At 37.1% G+C, this 24,072-nt stretch overlaps 1 long non-coding RNA gene across 1 annotated transcript in view; it reads right to left on the reverse strand.

The window, feature by feature from the left end:
• Positions 1-3,346: 3,346 nt before the first annotated feature.
• The window catches only part of LOC134759901 (uncharacterized), an 84,675-nt gene continuing 63,949 nt past the window's right edge, over positions 3,347-24,072 (reverse strand). Inside the window, exons 3-4 of the long non-coding RNA XR_010136807.1 lie at positions 6,925-7,109; positions 3,347-3,592 (exon numbers count right to left, since the gene is read on the reverse strand). This is a non-coding gene — a long non-coding RNA (uncharacterized LOC134759901). The remainder of the gene's footprint in view (positions 3,593-6,924; positions 7,110-24,072) is intronic.

Genomic DNA, 24,072 nt, shown 5'->3' on the forward strand with positions numbered 1-24,072 from the left:
GCTGACTTATTTATTGGTCTGTCTCTGCCTTCTAAAATGTAAGCTCCATACAGGCAAGGACTGTTCACCAGTGTGTCGCTGCTGCCCAGAACGTTGTCTGGCCCACAGCAGAGGCTCATTGAATATATTTCAAGCATAGAATCAAAGCCAAGTAATTGATAGTTTAACATACTCATTTTATTATTGCAGTCATTCACAATACTTGTGTTCCTGGTCCATCTAGGGTGTGCTCAGATTAGAGTGGTCTGTGGATATTTCAGGGAATAATGATGTGTCCAGAATATGAGACACATTTTTTATGTCTGGTTTTTTTTGTTGTTGTTAATTTGATATTTTGCCTACCTAAATCAGTACTATGGGTCTACAACTTGGATTACATTTAATGAGGGCTTGTATAAGAACTCTATGTGTGTGTGTGTATCTATCTATAGATAGATATATAGATAGATATTTTTAAAAATATTTTATCCTTTTAATCCTCTGAAGAGAGTAAGTGACCTGCCCAATGTCTCATAGCTAAAGTGCAATCGCCCTTAGTTTAAATTCCACATTCTTCAGAGTACAAACGTAAAGAAATGAATGTAATTATTCATTTTTAAACAAATTTAACCTTCTGTGTGTAGATGATTTAAACGCAATTTTGGAAATAATGCTATTCTATAGCGAATGAAAAGAAGTAGTTATTTGGGATCTATGGATTTTGAAGAACATGGAGAAAGAAGAGTTTGTTGTGTCTTTATATCACAAAGATTATCTTCTTTGTGGAAAAGCTCCAGAAGCTGGAGCCTCCAGATTTATTTCCTGTTACGCTCAGAGAAGATTTAAGTAAAGTAAGAAAATCCTCTCATGAAAATAGCTTGGTTTGCAAGGCCATCATTTGGATAAGGACACCAAAAATCTGCCTTCCCCTACAATCTTGACCTCAAGGAAGTTGTATTTTCAGTATAAAATTTAATGTTCTGGTTTAAAATTTGTAGAAATATTAACCTTCTTTTGGTGAAGAAAGTCCAGATTATCTATCAGGATAAAACAATCTTATGTAATCCAATTGGAACTATAAGAAGAAGATGTTTTGCAAACAAATTGCTAATATGTGAGTCATTTGACTAGACCAACAAGGTGACCAAGCTGAAAGCTTCAAACTATCTCATGGACTATTTATGTACTTATTTAAAGACCACCCTACTATATTGGGTGAAATAACATTTTCTTTGTCTTATTTTCTCATTTATTTATTATGTTGCAATAAAGTGTATATTTCCTCAAAAATAACATTCACACACCAAGAAATAGAATTTTAAATCAGAAAGTTGTCCTGAGGTTTATTTTCAGCTCTTCTTGTCAACACTTCTCAATGCTAACTAGATTTAGTGAAACTTCTTTCATAAGCATGTGAAGACCTTTTCAGCAATGACTATCCCTGCTAATATTAACAACAAAGTCTGGGGTGTGATTGTAAATGACTCTTCATATGCCAAAAGTATTTTGTTTTTTGAAGTGTCAAACCCGTTTCTTAACTAGCAAATAAAAAATCATATATATTTATTGTGTACATGTTGTTTTGAAACATGTATACATTATAGAATGGCTACGTAGAGCTAATTAACGTATGTATTACCTCACATACTTTTTTTGTGGTCAGAACACTTAAAATCTACTCTCATGGATTTTCAATAACACAATACATTGTTATTAACTGTAGTCACCATGTGACAGTGTGTCTCTTTAACTTATTCCTCCTAAATGAAATTTTGTGTCCTTTGACCAATATCTCCTCTACCCCTGCCTCCAGCCCCTGGTAACTACCGTTCTACTCTCTACTTTCAAATCCTTCTTTTATTGCTGGCTTTACACAATGGCTATAATCACTCCAAGAAGCAATTTCAAAGAAACCATTTCATAAAACATTACCCAAACTAATTTTAAAATAAAGTTGTTGTAATTTATTAAAAAAGAAACAATACATGCTAGGTATAGAAAATTTGGGACTAGAGAATTGTTATTCAAAACATTTCTCTCTTCATATTTATTTGAGAAATTGTATAATGCCAAATAATAAATATTAATTTTCTGAAAGACACAAAAGAAAGACTTCTAAGCCATCCATATGTAATATAATCATGGTCATGTCAAAATTATTGTATCTATGATCGTAACCATAGAGAAAAAAAAACCCATACTTGTAAGTTCTTTAATGGTTGTACTGACTTTATTTATACAATGATGGCATCATCCATCTTTCACTGTATATTATTTCAGTGACTTTCAGTAACTTGATTTTAAAGGATCTTTGTTTCCCTATTTCTCAGTCTTCTTCAAGGCCAGTACACATTGGAGGGAAAGCTATTTTTGCAAGAGGTGCAGTTTGTGACTGATACAGGCAGGCAAATCAGCCTGAATGGGGCTTATTTTGAGTCCAAGCGTGTTGACTGAAAGAGAGAGGGCTGGAATTTAAGCAGCACCCACCATAAACTAGGCTACGTCTTTCATCAGCATATCAAGAAAGAAGCTTGGAGGCTCAACTCCTTAAGTTCCTCTACAGAGAGGGTACCACTGACATTCCTCATTGCATTTAATCTCATTAATAATAATCTCCTGTTTGTTAAGTTCTGTTATAGACCTCATGTTCCACATAAAGATACTGAGGCTCAAACAGTCAGTGCATGATTGGCAAGGGTTTGAATCAAAGACTCTGGTTGCAGGCTCATTCTGTTTGTCATACTTCCTGGCGAGGGAGGGTGACTCACGCCTCTAATCACAGAACTTTGAGAGGCCAAGGTAGGGCCAGTCAGTTTAACCCAGGAGTTCCAGACCACCGTGAGCAACGTGATGAAACCCCATCTCTACAAAAAAACACAAAAATTAGCTGGGTGTGGTGGCATGCCTGTGGTCCCAGCTACGAGGGAAGCTGAGGTGGGAGGACAGCTTGAGCCTTGGAGATCAAAGCTGCAGTGAGCCAGGATTGCACCACTGCACTCCAGCCTGGGCAACAGAGTGAGAATCTATCTCAAAATAAATAAAATAAAAATAAAATAAAATAAATACTTCCTTTCCAAGCACTAGAGAACTGAGAGATTTATATATAGTTAAAAGGGCCAAAGCAGTGATTTTCAACTATTTTATGAATAAATAATGAAATCTGTGTGTATGCGCATGCATGAATGTATACAGAAAGAGCACGTGAAGATAGACAGAGATACACAGATGGTTTTGGTAGAAAACACCAAGCTTTAAGAACAAATGTAAATATAAAGATTAAAGAACTTAGGATTAGTACCATGATTGCTTATTCAGAAAAGAGGATTTTTTCCTGTAAATTTCATTACTTGAAATCATTTCTCGAAAGGCATTTAGATCATCCTTTATTCATATTAAGAGGAATTAATTGCTTTCCATTTCAATTTATTTTTTCTTCAAGTTAGCCAGTTTTTCCCCTAGTATTAGAGATTCATGCTTCATAGACAAGATTAACTTTTTTTAAAAAAAAGTTTAAATTAACAACAAGGAGGGTATGAAATGATTAAGAGCTTGAACTTTTTCCTTAGATTTCCTGGATTCAAATCAACTGCACCTCAGATTTCAGATTTCTCTCCTGTAAAATGAAAGTTGTAATGATTAAATGATAAGACACAAGTAAAGCACTTAAGATACCTGGTAAACATTAAATTATAGCTCTTACATCAAAATAACATGCAGAAGTGAGCATTTAAATGTCTTAGATAACAAAGATGCTTCAATTATCAACAATTCATACTAGATCTGCATTGGATTGTTGAATCAATTCTCCAGTGAATAAAGTATTGATTGCCAATCTCCCTAAATTTTCAAATAATAAGGGTTTTTTAAAAATGAATCATATTCTATGGGCACAAATGCTCTTTGCCTCTCTAGCTTAAAACCACACACCAAACCACTCATGAATCACTTGAATCAGTCATTTGGAAGTGTCAAATCAGCATAACACAATCTAACAGTGTTCCTAATGTTACATCTTAAAAGATTTATCCATAAACAGGCAACATAGAATCATAACAAGTATCTTCCATTTTGTACATAAAGTATGGGTATTTTGACAATTTGAGAAGAATTATAGGTGGGGCATTTTGCTTGTCAGATTACTGGTTTAGTGAGGGCTAGGCTAAGTATAGCAGGGTTGAACAATTTATGCCCAGGATCTCAAGAATAAAACTGTATTGCCCCAGGTGGTAGCCCCAAAGCAGTTAGCAATTAGCAGTTCTGAGCCTAGGGTTCTTTCTCTGCTTTCTAACCTCTTGCTGCTATTTGCCTGAGAGTGCTCAAGTCTGCTGATGACTGACACGTCAAGTTAGAATGAATAAGTGGCAGACTCCATTCCTGAAACCTGTGGCATCTAGGTGGAATCCGGATTGCCAACATGGCTCAGCTGATTTTGCATGTGCAGCTAGAACTTCCTTATGTAATCTGATGGACTTCATGTTACAATGTAACTATTGTAACATGTACCTGTGTTCCTTGCTCTGTGTGATTAACTCAATCCTGAGAAGAGTTGAGTTTGTTCTTAGTTAAGTTGTCAGTAATAAAGGAATTACTTTAAGTGCTTAAAAGGATTTCTGAGACCTTATGTATGGTAACGCAATGTTATATTGATGAAGCATGGATTTTGACTCATTTATGGATACCTAAGATGGGGCATTGACAAAGGCTCAATAACTATCTGTTGCTTGATGACTGAGTGAAGAAATGTATAAGGCAAAGCCTGGAAGTGAGTGAGTTAGGCAGGAAAAAGAAAAAATCTGGGTGTAGGTGGAAGGAAAGAAAGAATTAGGTACCTATTAGGTTAGTAGATCAATATGTTGTCAAAAGTTACAGAAAATTAAATACTCAACAAATTCCACACACATTCACGGCCACCTTCATGCGTTAGTTCACTGTTTCCCACACATCAGTCATTTGTTTAGTTCCTTCACAATTTGTCATATTGAAGCAATATCTATGTGTTATTTTCCTTTAAATGAAACTTCAATCAATGGATCTTTTTTAAATGCAGCCCACTCTACACAATATCACCTGTTAGATGATGGGTTTGGTGTTCTCAGTGCTTCTCATACTTTTGTGGTTTTTTTGTGTGTGTTTTTTTTTAGGCAGTGTTTCGCTCTTGTTGCCTGGGCTGGAGTGCAATGGTGCGATCTCGGCTCACTGCACCTCGGCCTCCTGGGTTCAAACAACTCTCCTGCCTCAGCCTCCCAAGTAGCTGGGATTACAGGCGCCTGCCACCATGCCTGGCTAATTTTTTGTATTTTTAGTAGAGACGGATTTTCGCCATATTGGCCAGGCTGGTCTCGAACTCTTGACCTCAGGTGGTGATTCACTGCCTCAGCCTCCCAAAGTGCTGGGATTACAGGCATGAGCCCCCGTGGCCGCTTATCATACTTTGATGTGAGCTCAAGTCACCTGGGATAAAGCTAAAATGATTCTGATGCCATCAGTCTGGGTTGGGGCCATTTCTGCATTTCTCACAAGTTCTCAGATGAGTCTGAGAACCACATTATGAATATCAAGATGCCACATACATATTCTGATAAACACTTAAATACTTAACTAGCAATGTTTTAAAATTTATCTTCATATCAAGTAAAATTGTTTCATATACCCCCTCAGTGGTAAATTCAATGATATAAATACAAACACTCTACTGAGGTTAAAAAAAATTAAATTTCCTTTGCTCTCTGGGAATTCACTGCCAAGAAGAAAGACAATTATGTAAGAAACCAAAGTAACATGTGCTATGGGCTATTCTAGAGCTCTGTACAAAATGCTATGAGAAAATCCTAGAAATTAGGGGAAGACCATGGAAAAAATGTGTCTCTGAGCATGAAAATAATGGTAATATGTCTTTTGATAGGAAAGAACTAGTTGGAGGAGTAGGAGGGTCAGGGGAGCCCAGAACCTGGGCTGTTTCCTGCCTGTCCCTACAGTTGTGAAGACTGTGCCCCATGCAATGGAACCCAGCCGAGGGCTTTGTGGGCGTGCCACTTGTCCATTTCTGCAGACCTTCAGAGGACTGCATTGGCCTGTGAATTAGTCTGTTTTCACACTGCTGATAAAGACATACCCGAGACTGGGAAGAAAAAGAGGTTTAATTGACTCATAGTTCCACGTGGCTGGGGAGGCCTCACAATCATGGCAGAAGGCAAGGAGGAGCAAGTCACATCTCACATAGATGGCAGCAGGCAAAGAGAGAGCTTGTGCAGGGAAACTCCGCCTTATAAAACCATCAGATCTCATAAGACTTCTTCACTATCACGAGAATAGCACAGAAAGACCTGCTCCCATGATTCAATTACCTCCCACTGGGTCTCTCCCACAATATGTGGGAATTCAAGATGAGATTTGGGTGGGGACACAGCCAAACCATATCAGCCTGGAAGGGGGCATCATTTTGGCATCATCCATCCCCAGATGGAGAAAGGGTAGCTTTTTCGGCATTTATCTTCCTGGAAGAGGCTCCCTCTTCTTATTCATCTTCCTGGGGGGTGCATCTTTATTCTAATTTGCACAGACATCATAGAGTTGCTTCCCTGAACTATTTCCTTCCTACCAAAAGACATCCCATCCTTATTAAGTGCCACACACTGTGAATTATGTGCATAATTTCTTGTCAAATGGGGTTCAATTCTCTTCTCCTTTCCCGACTTTCTATGCCATTAGTAGAAGGTAAGAGGATGGATCATTTAGGTAAAGAGAGGAGAGGATGAGAAAGCCCTAGTTCCAGCTCTCAGAGATTCCTGGCCTTTCTTCAGTATTCTGTTTACCCTCTGTCACAGGCAGGATAATGGTCCCCCAGAGATGTTCATGTTCTAATCCCCCGAACTTGTCAATACGTTGTGTTACATGACAAAGGAGAATTAAGGTTGAAAATGGAATTAATGTTGTTAACTGACTGACCTTAAAATAGGGAGAGTATCTTAGAATATCCAGATGGACCAGCTGTAATCACAAGGTCCCTTAAAATGGAAGAAGTCTCAAACTGCCAGCCTCAAGCAATCCTCCCAGCTCAGCCTTCCAAAGTGCTGGGATTACAGGTGTGAGGCACTGCACCTGGACTAAGATAAATTACTATAAAGTAAAATCTGTAAAAAAAAAAAAAGTCTATATATATATATAAACTAAGAATTTTCCAATTTTCTTTCTCAGAGAGAAAACTGGCAATTATTATTTCAAATGTATTTTATTAGCCTATATTTGTGTGTTAATTTGAAAAAAATAACAGCTTGAGTTCAAGCTGGTATCAGTTTTTTTAAAAATTCCTACTAATAAGGCAATAATTTAACCAGATATCATAAGCATATATAAAAACAAAATATTTTGCCATTAGAGGCCTGCACACACCCTCAGTGATATGCTCAACAACTTCTTGAATATTTTCTTCAACACCTAAAATTAATTACTACACAATTATAATTTGTTTCCATGTTATACCTTGCCTCATGTAAGTTCAAAAAACTATCAAACAATAATGCATATGATTAATAGCACTAACAACAATTAAAATAACCATAACAATATTTCAGTAAGTTCAATACATTTTGAGACATTACTAATTGTGTCAATAACATATTACTGTGATAATTCCTAATACGTGTCTAGAAAGCCTTGTTAATTTATTTGGCTTAGAGTTAATAAAATGAACATTATTTCTTTGGTGGAGGGGTGAAAAGCAGGAGAGGGAAGCAGGAGAGGAGGTCAGATGGTGTGATATGAGAAGGACTCCACACTCCTGGCTGGGGGAAGGGGCCATAAGCCAAAGTCTGCAAGCAGCCTCTAGAGGCTAGGAAAGTAAGGAAGTGGATTTTCTCCTAGAACAGTGATCCCCAGCCTTTTTGGCACCAGGGACCAGTTTCGTGGAAAGCAATTTTTCCACTGACTGTGGAGGGTGGATGGTTTCAAGACAGTTCAAGTGCATTACATTTATTGTGCACTTTATTTCCATTATTATTATGTTGTAATATATAATGAAATGATTATACAACTCACCATAAAGTATAATCAGTCGGAGCCCTGAGTTTGTTTTCCTGCAACTAGATGGTCCCATCTGGGGGTGATGGAAGACAGTGACAGATCATCAGACATTAGATTCTCATAAGGAGTGTGCAACCTAGATACACAGTTCACAATAGGGTTTGGGCTCTTATGAGAATCTAATGCTGCTCTGATGTGACAGGAGGTGGAGCTCAGGCAGTAATGCCAGTGGAGCGATGGGGGAGCAGCCTTCAGTACAGATGAAGCTTCTCACCTGACTGCCACTTATCTGCTGCTGTGCAGTACCAGCCCGTGGCCCTGGGGTTGAGGACCCCTGTCCTAGAACCTCCAGAAGTAACGCAGCCCTGACCACACCTTGATTTTAGCCCAGTCAGACCCACATCAAACTTCTGGCCTGTAGAATTATAAGATAATAAATTTGTGTTGCTTTAGGCCACTAAATGTGTGGTAATTCGGAACAGCAGCAATAGGAAACCAACATGACCTCTCGAGACCCAGAGACCCCTCTGTTTTGCCTCTTTCTGTTTCCAGGATGCTGCTGTTTCCTGGCTACATCTCCTACTTTTCCTTCACGGTCTCTTTTTCTGGCTTCTCTTTATCTCTAAAAATTGGTTCTTCTCTAGATTATGCAGTTACTTCCCTTTTCTCACTCTACAGGAATCACAAATTTGCTGGACACGGCCCAGATTCAGATTTCAGATATGTTTTCCTTGGCCTACACGGTGTTTTTACACAAGCCAAAGTGAAATGCATTTAGGAGAAGCATGCGTCCTCTAGACTTCCATAACTCACACACTACTCCATACTGTATTTTACCTGGCCTTCTTCCCTCATTTACATTATTTGCTTTGTCCCTAAATGTTTTGAGTTGAGGATTCTTCTTCTACAACATACATATGTAATGAGATGTTAAGATGTTACTTTGAAAAGGATTCATGGGTCACATAAGTTTAGGAAATGCCAAGTTAGACAAAGGTGGGTTGTTATATGTAAAGAATTAGGAGCCTCGATTATGTTAATTATCATATATCTGCATAGATAGAGTACATACATGCACACAGTATGCATCTGTATACAGCATTCAGCATATCCCAAACTTGTATCCCTGTGGAACTTTAGTGTGGCATCTTTAGGTTGGATGCTCCAAGTGTACACATTGAGATATGTTGTTCAATACTCTCTTTTCATCTGTTTCCATTACTGCAATCATCCCACATCTTGATGACTTCCCAAAGCTATAATAAAACCAGCACTTACAAAGTATCAACTACATGGTACACACTGTTGTAAGTACTTTCATACATATAAGATGACTTACAACACTGATATGATTGATAGTAGGCACTGTTTTTATTCTTATTTTACAGGCGAAGAAACAGCTGAGGCCTAGATAAGTTATGTACCCAATGCCACACAGCTAGAAAGCTACAAAGCTGAAGTTTTAACCCAACTCATCTTGGTCCAGAGTCTGTGCACAGAAGTCTTCATACATCCAGCACTCACCCTGCTCTTGAGCAAAAGGTACATGTCCAACTTAAGAAAACGTTTACTACTAGAGATCACTGAAAAAATCATAAGTCATCTCAATCAGGTTAAATGCACTGCCCGAGAGATGTTCAAGAAGAGGTTCAAGGACTTCTTAGGAGGGAGTTTTATGAGAGGCACCAACATTGAAGACATCAAATCCAATTGTAAAGTCCTTCCAAATGGAAGATTGTAAAAGGATCTAAAGGTCTATTCTGGATGGGAAGATAACATGGGCAAAGGTAATGACTATCTGGGAGGAGCAGACCAGTCTGGCTGTAATGAGAAATTCATAGAGAAGAGTAGTTTCCAGTAATGCTGCAAAAATCGGCCAAAATCAGATTGCGAGAGGCCCTGAATGTCAGCAAAATCGGGTTTTGGTCTTAATCCTCGTAATCCTTTAACTGATGGGAAGCCCTAAAGAGTTTCTCCTTGGGAAAGTGATAAAGTTTTGCCTTTTTTTTTTTTTTTCTGGTTTGGAGTTTTTTGTTTTGTTTTGTTTTAGATACAAAGGGTATGAAGGAAATTAATCAGATGACATTCTTGATCTACTGCAGAATGACTCAGTCAAGCCTCTTTTGCATCGTCTCTTCCTCCCACTGTCCACAAGGTGGCACCAGAACTCAAAATCAGAACTCCTGGAAGGTTGTCTCACAGTTCCAAGCCTTTACTGCAGGATGACTCCTATAAAGATACTTGTGAGGTGAACATGTCAAAATATATTTTTATTACCAATTTCTAATCGGCCTCTTCATTCACTCTGGTGTATTTTTCCAGGAGTTAACAATTTTCATCTTAACCGACTGCAACGTTCTGAAGAACTTCTGGGGACTGTGCCAGTTTAGAGACTATTGTAGACCAAAATCATAAACAACACATCCTACAGAAAATGTTAATGACCAGCTGGAAGTTGATACAGTGGAATTTGTTCGACCCTCTATGACTTCCAGAAGTGGGGAGCTGTTCTGGTTCACAAGACGGAGAGGTTTTTCAGGTGGCTGGTTAAATTACCTTCTTGACACTTAACTCTAGGTAGGATGTGGAAGGAGATGAAAGTCTGAGCCAACTTACTACCTAATTCTTCAGGAAAGAAATGTGAGAGTACAGCACTGTGTCCCCTCTTTCCTTTCCAAGTGGCTTTTCACGCTATCAACTACTTTACACTGCTGAGGGCTCGCTCCTTTACATATTTCTTAAGCAAATTTCTTTTTTTCTTAATGTCACAGTTCTGTTTTCGTTTTGTCTTTTTTTTTTTTTTTTTTTTAAATCATGAGAGGGAAGTAGGCTTTCAATTTGTTGGAAAGTTTCTGTTCTCACCAACCTCTATAAAAAGCAATCATTCTTGGTCACTTGTAAATATGCCTAGTACGCGTATCAGGCTTCCTATTTTAAACATCTAAGACTAGTTTGTATGATTTGAAATTTCAAAAGGCAAAATGGCCTAGCACCCAAATCACAGGTAAGTGGGCACATGGCATTCTTCCCTAAATCCTTCAAACTGAAATTTGAGGAGGAAACACAAAGTTAGTGAGCGTGTGACAAAGCGGGTATTGTTTAAAGATAAAGAGGCTTTTGTCTAAATACCATGGTCTCAATTTCCCAGATTCTAGAGAAAAAGAAAAAAAAAAAGTAAGTATTCTAAGTATTCTATTTAATTTTGTTTACTTGAAATTCTTATGTTTTAGTTTTTCCAAACCTGTCTCTTCTAAAATGGGCAGAAGAAAAGAGAGGCTAATATAGATGATAGACTGATGGACTTGGATAAATAATTAATGGCCTGGAGTAATTAGCTGGAAGATGTTTAATCATTAATTTGTCTGGGTCATCAGAAGCATTTGAGCTTACCCATAAAATATTCCACTAATCATGAGTGTGTATATTTTGTCAAGATGGAAATTAATATGAGATGAGAATTAGCACTTTGAAAAATTAAAATATGGGACAAGTCTGTTTGGTCTACTCTTTGTTAAAGATAAATGAAATTTTGCTTTCCTTTATTGTACCTAATGAGAAAAAAAAAGGTACATAAATTCTATCTGTACATATAACCAAGAAGTCAAACTTTTTGGTTAGAGAGGCAAAGTAGTTGGCAAGTTTGTCTTTCTTTAGGGACTTATTTAGGGGGTAGGAGAGCAAAAACAAACACACTTCATTATTAAAGTATCTGGTGAACAATTAGGCTTCTTTCAGAGGATTTAAGGGGAAAGGGTCCTTTAACATAATGCAATTTATGGCTGTGTTCTTCAACGTGGTGTTTTCCAATACAATTTTATTACAGGCTCTAAATTATACTTCCACAGGAAAGGTCTGTCTTTAAACTTTTAGGTCAGAATTGTTCAGCTCTTTTCACACTGAATCAATCAGGTTTAAAGCTGGCAAAATCCTTGGCAGCCTTGTAAATCTTTCAAAAGATGTTATCCAATTACCCTTCATGGGCCACAGGATTCTACAGCGTGACTATTTCCTTCTCTATGAGGAATTAAGTGCTCATGAGAGGTTAGAAACCAATGGAGTTGAAAAGCAAGGTTCTGCGTTTTTCCTCCAGTTCACATGGTAGAGATATAGGCAGCTACTAAGATATCCTGAGATCTGCCACAGACATTCTGACCTAAACAGTGGCCCTCCTGGCATCACTAAAGTTTTAATTGCTTTAAATCAGGAAGAAAAATAAAAAACAAAAAACAAAAACAAAAAAACACATTAACACCAGAATGGTTCTTGTTACAAAACCTTATTTTTGGAGCTGTATTAAGGATTTACCAGAAGAACATGTTCCACATGGAAAGCATAAGAGATCACTATTACTCTTAGTTACTTTTGCAAGAAAAACATTTTTAGGTACAGTCAGTAAATACACAAGGGATTGAAAAAGAAAATAACAAAGAGGATAAATGTACTTCTTTAGTCTGTGTTGATCTAAAAAATGTGCTTATTTTCCATTTAAAAAACACATATTAATCTCTGTTAGTTCTTCCTCTTCTAGGTTCCCAATATAGAATACTAATAAAAGGCTAAGGAGACATTCAATTTATATAAAAGCCTATTTCATGCCACTTGGTTTCAAGGGAGAAAATAATCATGGGCAGAATCATTTGAAAATAATTTTTCAAGGAAAAATGTGAACATGTAGCTAGATTCCTTCACAGAAGTTAGGAAGCACAGCTTTCCTTTGTCATGTAAAAAGTGGAGTGGAGGTTATGGGATTCCAGCTGCACCTTTGACCTCGAGGCTTCTTGAGTCACTCACTTGTCATGACCTTTGACCTTTGGCAAATCATGACCCTATCTGTTTCGCTTGATTTTTACTGCCTACAACAAAAGGCCTTTTCCCCTCTGGAACACATAAGCAGAAGTCATATAAATGTTTGCAAATAGTTTGTCCGCCAACCATCAGGCAAAGAGAGAATAAGTATAAAAAAAAAATTACAAAGCATGGAGGAAAATGCTCTAACATATAAAGTTTCCTCCAGTGGTGTAGATTGATTTCAATGACTACAGTGTAAACACCTGGATTCATGTTCCCTCTTAAAAACCTTTACTTTCTTTGATTTAAAATATAATGTAGTAAGAAGTGGAAAGATTGGTGATTTAATAAATTATACTTCTTGTACTTTGCACTCTAGTCACTAAAAATTGCAGACATCATCTCACAGCTGTGTGTTATCAATACCTCCTTTTACTCACTTTCTAGATTGTTTCCATTTCCAAAGAAATGCAATTCCTTTTATCAAGATTGTCAGTGAAAGGTGAATATGTGCAAACTTTGGGAATAAAATGTAGTGTTGGAGCCAACTCAAGTACAGAAGAGGAAACCAGGCTTGCAAAAGCATACATAGAAGCTCTCCGGGTAGAATATTCAACCACTTAACACATACAATTCTAAGTCCCAAACTTTATTTAGTCTTTATGATAATAGCAACTATTCAGAATCTATTTAATACACACTTCTGATTGGTAACACATGATTCGAGTTTTCACAAGTTTTCCTTTCTAATACTGAAGTTTGTTTGCTTGCTTGTTTTAAGCAAGTAATAAGGAGAAAAAAGCTTGAAGATATACATTAATTAAAGTGTCTAGAAGTTTCGACACAACAAAGAATGATGTATACATTTTCACCAAGACGAGAATGAATGAAATCTCTTGGATCATAATACTTTAGGATTTGTCTACTTATGGGATGTTTTGTGGTTATTTTTACTGCCCAGCCAGCATGGAGATTCTTATTTTTTTCTTTTTGCACCAAGACAGAAGTATTTTAATATTTGCTTTGGGAATAGTTTTATTTTTAGCTATTTCCACTTACTTTTTGCATTCATTCACAATCCACTGTTTTGTTTTTTCCTGGCAGTTTCTCTTTCTCTGAGGCTCAAAACACGTGTTTGATTCTTCGAAAACAGTGAAAATTGGCACCTTAATGAAGTCAGTTTAGGTGAGCCAATACACCTGGTTCAATCAGAATTTAAAAGGAAAATTAAGAGCTTGCCAAATAAATGCTCATTTAGTTAAAGCCTTTGCAACAAAGGCTTTCAATATTTGTAATTCATTTTAAAGAGAGTTGAAAACAAAATCTCTTCTAAAATTCTTACATAGATCTGTTTATAGCAGTGTATCTGCAGCCTATAGTTTTTATGGTGGCTACACAGAAAAAGATTAGACAAAAAGATGCCCAGAGGATTAAAATATTACCCTTCCTGAGTTAGAGGTAGGGTCATTTGAATGGGCTGATAACTGTTGAAAAAAATACTTAACAGTGGCCAGCCTGTGACATCCTATGCTGCCTGAATGTACTTTTTCCTCATTTTCAGATCTATCACCACAATACCAAATACTTCCTAGAGCAGTCAAAATTCTTTCCCCTCAGATCTCAGCTAAGGGTCCTATGGTTTCCAATTAAAACTCTCAGGATTTAGTTTTCATTACCTTTCCACTAGAATATTTATGACTTCCTGTAGAGCTAGGCTTCAATAGCTTTTAACCATATGGAAATTTGGGGGAATTTGTTGCCTTGCTTTCTTACCTGAAAATGTTTACAGGTCTGAAAGTTGAGTTGATAGAAAATAGATTCCTTAATTTCATGAAAATCTGTAACACACGTCATCGGAATGAAATAACTAAACAACGAATATTATCCATGTTTTAATTTTCTCCCCTATGTTAAGCCATTTGAATGAATAATGTCACTGACTTTCTCCATCCTCCTGAGGGATGGATGCAGTTTTTATAGTCATGATAAAAAAAAATTAATACTACTATATAAGACAGTAAACAAATTTTACTTTAGGCTTCACATGGCTAATAGTGACAGTAATTTCTTTATGACCCCTTTGATGTCAACCTGTATCTACTATTAGCTTTCTCCAGAGCAAGATACTTTTGAAATGCAAAAGATCACTCTCACTGTCCTCCCTTCCTCAACCCACCCTAACTCTCCACCCAGAGTCCTGCATAAAATAGTTCAGTGGCTATCCATTTAGATGGAGCAGGGTTTCTCAACTATGGGATAATTCTTTATGGGGGTGGGGAGAGGACTGTCTTTTTTTATTTTAGGAGACTTAGCCTAATCTCTACCCTCTAGATGCCAGGAATATTATCCCCAAGTGATGACAACCAAAAACACCTTGAGATATTGCTAAATGTTTCCAGGAGGGGGAAATTGCCCTCAGTGATAAACCAGTGAGATGGAATGAAATCCTGAAGAAGGATTTAAGGTGTTTTCCTACCTATTAAAGCCTGTAATAGTCAGGGTTCTCCGGAGAAACTGAACCAATAGGATTTGCATATATAGAGAGAAAGAGATTTGTTATAAGGAGTTGGCTTCCATGATTATGAAGGCTAGCAAGTCCAAATCTGCAGTGTAGACAGGTAAACTGGAGACCCAGGAGAATCAATGGTGCAAATGAAATCTGCTGGAGAATTCATATCCCTCAATGATCCCTTTCCATTATCCCCACGCTTCAGCCACACAGACTTTATTTAATTTCCTTGAACATATGCTCTTTCTCATCAGAGGATCTTTGCACATGATATTCCCCAGTCCTGGAATACCTCTTCCCACTACACCCTGCCATTAGGCAACTAACTCCCTCTTTCAGTTCAACCTCAATTGCACCTCTTGCAATTATAAATTCTTCCCAACCTTCCTGAGTAGATGAAGTCTCCCCATTATTTGCTGTCGTAGCACTTATGCATCTTCCTCAAGACATTTATCACATTAAAGTCTTTGAGGGTTTTAAACGTTTGCCTTGCTCTATATCCCCAATACCTAACATACAGTAGGTATTCATCAAATATTTGTTGACTGACCAAATAAACGGATTCGCATTCACTCAAAATATGGTATCCTTTTTCTGACAATTACTGGCTTACTGAATGATGTTGTAATGGTCTGAATCACAAGCTTCTATGCATGAATATCAGAAAGTAAATATAGCAATACAGCATGCTTATTTGACAAACATTCATTGTCAGCTGCCTATGGGCTATTAGAAAAACTACAGATGCCTTAGACTCCACTGCCACTGTTTCTTATTGCAACTCCTTGAAAACTATAAAATGCATCACTTTATTTATTGTAGCATAAAATGTGTAATGAGCATTCATAAATGTGCATTACATATCTTGGAATTTAATGATTTGGGGAAAAGTCGTGTGAAAGGAAAATACATCTTGGGGCCCTAAAATCACTAAGCTAAAGGGAAAAGTCAAGCTGGGAACTGCTTAGGGTAAACCTGCCTCCCATTCTATGCAAAGTCACCCCTCTGCTCACTGAGGTAAATGCGTATTTGGTTGCCTCCTTTGGAGAGGCTAATCAGAAACTCAGAATGCAACCATTTGTCTCTTATCTACCTATGACCTGGAAGCCCCCTCCGCACTTCAAGTTGTCCTACCTTTGCTTTGAGTTGTCGCAGCCTTTCTGAACAGAGCCAATGTTCATTTTATACAAGTTGATTGATGTCTCATGTCTCCCTAAAATGTATAAAACTAAGCTGTTTCTGACCACCTTGGGCATGTGTCGTCGGGACCTCCTGAGGCAGGTCATGGGCATATGTCCTTAACTTTGGCAAAATAAACTTCTTAATTACTAAGACCAATCTCAGATTTTGGGGGTTCACAGTAGGTATGCCAGTTACCCATTTATTGCCCCTGTGCTCCAAATTCACCCTTCATTGCCCTGCTTTGGAACACTGGAGATGGAACCCTAAAAGACTTATTTTTGCTAATCAGCATCATGTTAATCTTTGTTGGTGAAAGACATCAGAGGAGGGACAGTGCCAGAGGAAGAGACTTCTCTTGATTTGGTTGCTTCCTGTCTTCTTGTTCTAGAGTGTAGCAGTTGGAGGTGTGTGTCCGAGAGGTGACGTGGCACATGCCCTCCAGCCAGTTTTGCTTGGACCCCAGTGGAGAGCTTTCTGAATGCCAGTTCCTACCCAGATTTCCCAGCTCACCAGTCCCAGCTAGCTGGCCATGGACCAGATTTGACCTGAAGCAATCCAACTTCTCTGCCATCCAGTAGGTCCAGCCACAATGAATTTAGTCTCCAATGAAGTCTGAATCTTAGTGCTGGAGAGGAACCTCCTTCTCCAAGTGTATTTCTTCATTTGGGACTTTCAGAGAATTCAAGGGAATTCCCTGAATTCTCTTTTATACCCTCTGAGTGGTACTCACCTGCTACCAGTAAGTAATTCTTTCTATTAAATATTCCCTGATAAATTACTGGTGTTGATTCTGTTTCCTTTTTGGACTCTGTCTCGTACAGTAAATCAATGAGTAAGAAGTCTGAATACATAGGACATTTACTCAGTCTTAATTCAAGGATATTCTGCTTCACTAGGCTAAAAAAAATGTTAGCAAGCAGAGCTTCTTAAAGACCTAATGTAATCATCAGACTCCAAGGAATAGATTTTTACTGCTGGATGGAGCCCAAGAGGCCACCAGCCTTTCCAGTTGAACCATCCTGGTCACCCAGAGGTGAAGTCGCTTTGTTTATGGAGTGGCTGTGTGGGACATGCTGGGAGGCAGCTTCTCCTTGAGATTCCCCTGGCTGCTGCTGAGGACCCTCTCCAGGAGCTGCACCAGATGATGCACTGACGTTTTTATGAGGACCCATGGGAGAAAGAAATTTCTCTCAAGCCTGAGAACTGGGAATAGTCACGCTTCTTCTGAATGACTCTTTGGGATTTAGCTCATGGACACTGTGAAACATGTAACTGCTTGGTTCCTATTTAGAACAGTGGCCAGAAAGGTCAAGAGCAAAACCGTGGCTGTCACCTGGTAAGCAGGCAGTGCCCCACAGCAATGACGCTTTACATTCCTGCTCCTCTGGCTTAACCTCAGTTGTTTTCCACCCTGCTTTTTCCCTTGCCTTGATTGCCTCATGTATTTATTATGGTTATCCTATTATATACATCAGACACTTTAAAACATCCATTTAAGAGTGAGTTGGCTATAAACAAAATATCAAAGTACAAATCTATTCTCCTCAAGCTAACATCATTGTTCTTTTTATTACTGTTTCCTTACAGCAAGAATTCAAATACTTATATCTTCCTGAGAATAAGTGCACCTCAGAGATCCAAGAGCAATTTGTTCAGATATTTCAAAATTTCCTTTACCTCTTGCTTACCTAATTAATATGTTTAATTAATGTCCAATTTCATATCCAAATCACAAAAATTGTTAGCCTGGGCTTTATCAACTTTTTAGTATTTTTTCAATGCAAAGATATCCAAATTGATCACGTTTGACTATTACAAGGCTGGCCACAGGCTCAGAAAGAATAAACTTCTATTTTTTATTATTTCTTTATCAAATTATAGTGTCAAAATGTGGTTTCTTTCAAAGACAGTCATTTAGCAATACTTCACAAATTGTGGGGGAAAAAAATTTGTGTCCTTTCTCTTATTTTTGTGCTCTTATTGTTTTTTCTTTGCTGAATAAGCAGCTTTCTTTCTTGTGTCTCTAGGATGGTGAGAGATGACTATTCAAAACCTTATTTACACCTAGACTCCCTCATGTTTCTGTGCTTCCATGGCCAGACTTCCACAGCTATCATTTATCATGGGCAGTGACTCATACCTTGTAGGGGCAAAATAAATATTTGCTGAATAAATCCTCAGAGCTGCTACCAAAAATGGGAAATCTTGGAAACAAAAAAGCAATCACAGAAAATAAAGTAACTGCAGCTGTGGAAACAGAGAAACTATATGATATTCTTGCTTTTCTCTTCATAATTCCTCCAAAGAGAGGCAGATTTTGTTTCTCTGTACTGAAGCTGAAAAACAACGTAGCTTTGTCTTCGTCTGATTTCAAAGAATTCCAAACAATGTTTTTGTTGTTTTCCTTTACTTCAGAGAAAACGTGACACTTTGCCGTTGGTAGATATTCATTCTTTTTGTTAAGTATCTATGTGAGAACTTGTCAATGTTTTTATGCAGATAGCCCTGGTAACCTTGGATCATACTCCAGAAAGCCTTTGGTGAAGAAAAGTCAGGCAAATGGACCTACAGACTAGTCTAATGGGAGCAATTCGGAGAAATGGGCGATGGGAACAAATGACAGGAACAGATAAAAAAAAAAAGATGTGTAAATGAACCAAAAAGGAGTCAGTGCCTCTGCTCTCCTATTGCTGTAACCAGCACATTACTAGACATAGCCTTCTCTGGGTCTCTTATTTAACCCTGAATATGGTTCATAGATAAATAGGCCAGTGTCCTTTTAACCATCAGATTTTCCATTTATTTCAGAAAATATAAGATCAATTTTCCATGCGATTCAATTGGGTTACTGGGTTAGTGCCCTTCATGCCTTCAAACATATTCTTGTACCTATTTGTATTACCCAAGTCTTTGATCTTCCATAATAAAGCCTGTGTTTCTCTTAGGGTCCTTCTGGGATGACTAGCTCAACCAAATCAAGGAGGAATGAACCCTTATCTCTGAACACCCTAAGTTCCTCATGCAAGTGAGCTAACAGAAATCAAAACAGACAAAGGAATTGCAAAAGACACATTTTAAATACCATATCCTATCAGTTGATATTTTAATAAAATGGGCGACTAGATTTTCAGACTTAGACTGGTCTTACAAGTAATTTGTTTTTGAAATTACTAACGGGAAAATACGTTGACATTTTCCAAGTTTATCAATCCCGTGAAAAGTTTTGATGAGCACTTTTAAGACATTTTAACAAAAATAACCTTTTCCTGTAGTATGTAAGCCTTTGGTTAAGGAAAGCAAGCATGTTGTAAGTGTAAGTTCTCCTGGCATTGTGGTGTAAGTATGACCAGGAAGATAAAAGGCAGTGGTGTAGCAAAACAGGGCTATTCAGATATGTGTACAGACAGGATCCCCGGGAGCCAAGGGATGCTGTGTTGTGATATGCTGCAGTTACATCTTCTCTTGTCCTGTGTGGTCAGCTAGCTTCTGATAAGATGTGGGATCTCTGAGGAATTAAGTCAGGACCTCAATCTAACCACTAGAGAGCCTGTCGTTGGCATTAGCAGTGACATTGGCCCTGCAGTATGCAATAGCTGAGCTTCCCCTTGACAACCACAAAAGTTCCTCAAAGGCTGTCTGCAGGATAATGTGAGCAAGTAAAGAGGAAGAGAAGCATGGCATGCACAGTACTTAGTAATGGAAATACGACAATTTCTGTTGCTATTTTTGACTGGTGCAAAATTACAGTGGGGATAAGGCAGTCTAGAAAAGGCTATGGCTTTAGTGTGCTTAGTTTGGGGGTGAAAGTAGAGATAAGGGTTGGTACAGTTAAAAATAAATGATTCTGTTGCCATGGCTTCCCTCTTTATAAATTCTTTTCAACATGAATTGCTGTTGTTGTGTTTAATTTTAGATTCATGCAGATTTTCAACAAATAAGAATTCCTATACGTCTGAGAAGTGGTTTTTTAAAGCTGTAGGAAAAGGTTTTTGGCAGTCTGGTTTAAACATTTCTAAGCAAACTAACATGCAGGGTTCTGGCATTTAGACAACTACCAAAGGAAAGTGAATAAAGAGAATGAGAACTTAAAGAACATATAAGGCTACATTTATTGTTCTGATTAAAACATAAATTCATATTATTGTAACATTTAAGGGCATGCTGAGTATTAAATACGGCCTCAGAACCATAGGAATACAGGTGTTCCTCCTATGGAGTAAGTCTCTTGACAATGTACCCGTGAAAGATTTCAGGTATCAAACATTAATTTAGATAAATATGTGTTTATTAATATCAAAGGCTCTAATTGTGTTTTCAAAATCTGTCATATTACTTCAAATACAATTCCATTTTCTTGACTAGGGAATCAGAATTACTTATAATTTATACCCACTCTAAAACACCTATGTTTCATTTTTTAAAAAATTAATAATGGATACTTCAAATTTGGAAAACATAAATGAGAAGGAAGAGTTGACTTTACCAAATAAATTATTTTTCCTTATGCATTCCTTATAGTATCATTTAAATAATGAACTCCCCTACCACAATTAAAATAGGACTTGATTTTTAAAAAGAAAGAAAATCAAATTACCTGTACAGAAATGCATTATAATGCAGTTATAATGTAAACAGCAATAATACAGTTGCAGTAGTAAAGGATGAAATTCATTACAACTGAAAGGAAATGAGTGAACTATATTTGTCTTTATAAACTTATTTTCTAATTTCATTACTCTGATTTATTATAGTACTTATTTTGTTAATTTTACATTTTGTCTTTTAGTCATACTAGTTCCATTTTTGCTAAATTTTTTTAATCTGAAAATTTAGAAAATAAAAAGTAATCCTTGTGGTATTTTAGTTCAATTTAAGTTGAAACAGAAGCTGACAATATTTCTCTTGATTTATCCTAAATTTAAATTAACGCATACTGGTTTGGGGTTTGGTGAGGGGAGATGTGTCTGGTGTGCTTTGGAGGAGGGCAATGTACTTGATTATTAAAATATTTCAACTAATTGCATAGTCATTGCACAAGTTGATGTCATAATTGTATCAGTCTCCACTTCTGCTTGTAAGTGTAAGGAGATTTCCTCATTTTTTTACTATTTCCATAATATAATCATCATGCAAAAAATGTGAAAATTCAGGTGTGAAATTTTCATGAATAGATCAGAGCTGCTCGGACCAGACTTTATCCTGCGTCTGTTCTTTCCAGAAATATGTCTGGGAGGTAGTATGGCCAAGGACATACTACTTCAGTTTTTCTAAGCTTTGCTTGTGGCTGATTTGGAAGAACAGCTGATCAGTTTTTTCCTGATGGCAGCTTGCCTCTGTCCTGAAGCTAAAAATCCCAAGGGCCTTTGGATTAAAGTGCAACCACAGTGGTACTATGGCTATTAAATCATTTAGCTTCGCTATGAAAGCATAAGGTACATACCATTGGCTATGACAGACTAGTGTTGACTGGTCTTCATACCCAGAACAACTAGAAAAGCTTAACAAAATACTTTTCAAGAATCTGCTTGAGGCTAGGCGTGTGGCTTATGCCTGTAATCCCAACACTTTGGGAGGCCGAGGCAGAAGGATCACTTGAGGCCAGAAGTTTGAGACCAGCCTGGGCAACACAAGGAGACCTTGTTTTTACAAAAAAAAAAAAAAATTAATAAGCCAGGCATGGTCCCAGCTACTCAGGAGACTGAGGTGAGAAGATAGCCCGTGCCTGGGAGGTTGAGGCTAACAGTGAGCCGCGAGCACACCAGTGACTCTATCTTTGGCAACAGAGCAAGACCATGTCTAAAAAAAAAAAAAATAGAACTTGCCTGAAAGTTTTAGAGAGCTAGCAGAGCAGCCCCGACCTAAAGGAGTCAAGATCCCAAAGATCAGAGAAATTCATTGAGATGAGTCTCCTATTTTATGCCACTTTTCTCCCTAAGCAATCCCAGAGTTTCCTGCAGTCTCACCAAACTGGAGAGCTAAAACTTGGAGTCCAACCCCCAAGGAACCATAATATTGGAGAGAAGATAAGCACAGAGAAGTGAACTGAGCAATTTGAAAGGAGACCCAGTGAGAAAGTGGATGACTGAGACAGATGGTGATGTAATAGATATAATGAAGTTATGAGGCAGACTTTCCAATAACTCGAGAACATACTTGGCAAAATGAGGAATTGCATTTGAAAATTGAAATCTATTCAAAGAAGAAGAAATCTCTAGATCTAAAAATTAAAATAAACTAAAATAAACATACAATAGACCGCCATAATGACAGGTTAGACACAACTGAAGAAAAGACAATGATCTGGAAAACAAGTCACTACAAAAAATATCCAGATTAAAACAGAGGGAGAACAAAGCTAGAATATAGAGAAAAAAGACTTCAGAGAACGTGGGACAAGATGCCAAGGTCTAATATATGTGTGATTAGAGTCCCAAAGGAGAGAAAGAACAAAAGTGAAACGAACAACATTTATGAAGATAATAGCCAGGATCTCTTCAAAACTAATAAAAGTTATGAACCCACAGATTCAAAAAGCAATATGAACCCAAAGTAGAGTAAATACAATGAAAACCATGCCTAGGTAAATTAGTAAAATCTACTGAAAACAAAAGAAAAGAGGTAACCTTCAAAGCTGCTACAGAAAAATTACAAGCTTTTACTTTCAAGGGGCAAAATACTTTTCATAGTAAATTTCTCAATAGAAATAAATAAATCCAGAAAACAACGAAATTGTGTCTTTCAAGAAAAGAGAAACAGCCAATTTAGAAATCTATGCCAAGATATAATAGTCTTCTAAAATGAGATAAATACTTTTCTATGCAAACTGAAACTATAACAAATTTTTGCCAACATATCTGCATAAAAGAAATATTAAAATGTTATTCCAAGCAAAAGGAAAATTGTAACAAAGCACAGAAATGCAAGAAAGAATGAAAAAAGAAATTTTAAATATGTGGGTAAATCTAAATAAATATTGACTGAAAATAAATATAATTTCGCCTTATGTGGTAGAAATATTTATAGAAGTAAAATGCATGATTATAATAATCCAAAAAGTGAGAATGACAGTAACTGGTGTTAAAGGTTCTAAGATCTCCATAAGGTATAAGAGGTGATAAAGATACAATTTATATTAGAGTCTTATAGGTTAAGGACACATACAGTGACTTCTAATACGGTTATGTAACTAATGTCTACCTACAAAGTTAAAGAAAGGAAAGTAGAGTGATAACATATTTTATGAAATACAATAAATACAAAAAAGCTTGCATAAAAAAGACATATCACAGGCAGAACAAGTAGAAAAGAGTAAGACGATAGACTTAATGTCACATATATCAGTGATTATATCACATACACATGGCTTAGTAGAATTGTAAAGTAGTGCAATGTCTTGGGAAAATTTTTTCACAGTTTCTTATGTGAAATTAAATATACATCCATTCTCTGACCCTGAAATTCCACCCCACTGAATTTTTCCTAAGAAAAATAAGAATGTATGTACATATAAATGATTATGGAATCTTTATTCATTATATATGAAGACTGGAAACAACTCAACTGTATATCACCAAAAAAAAAAAAAAGAACCAGTC

Source organism: Pongo abelii, chromosome 14 (genome assembly GCF_028885655.2).
Source record: "Pongo abelii isolate AG06213 chromosome 14, NHGRI_mPonAbe1-v2.0_pri, whole genome shotgun sequence".
Classification (NCBI taxonomy): domain Eukaryota; kingdom Metazoa; phylum Chordata; class Mammalia; order Primates; family Hominidae; genus Pongo; species Pongo abelii.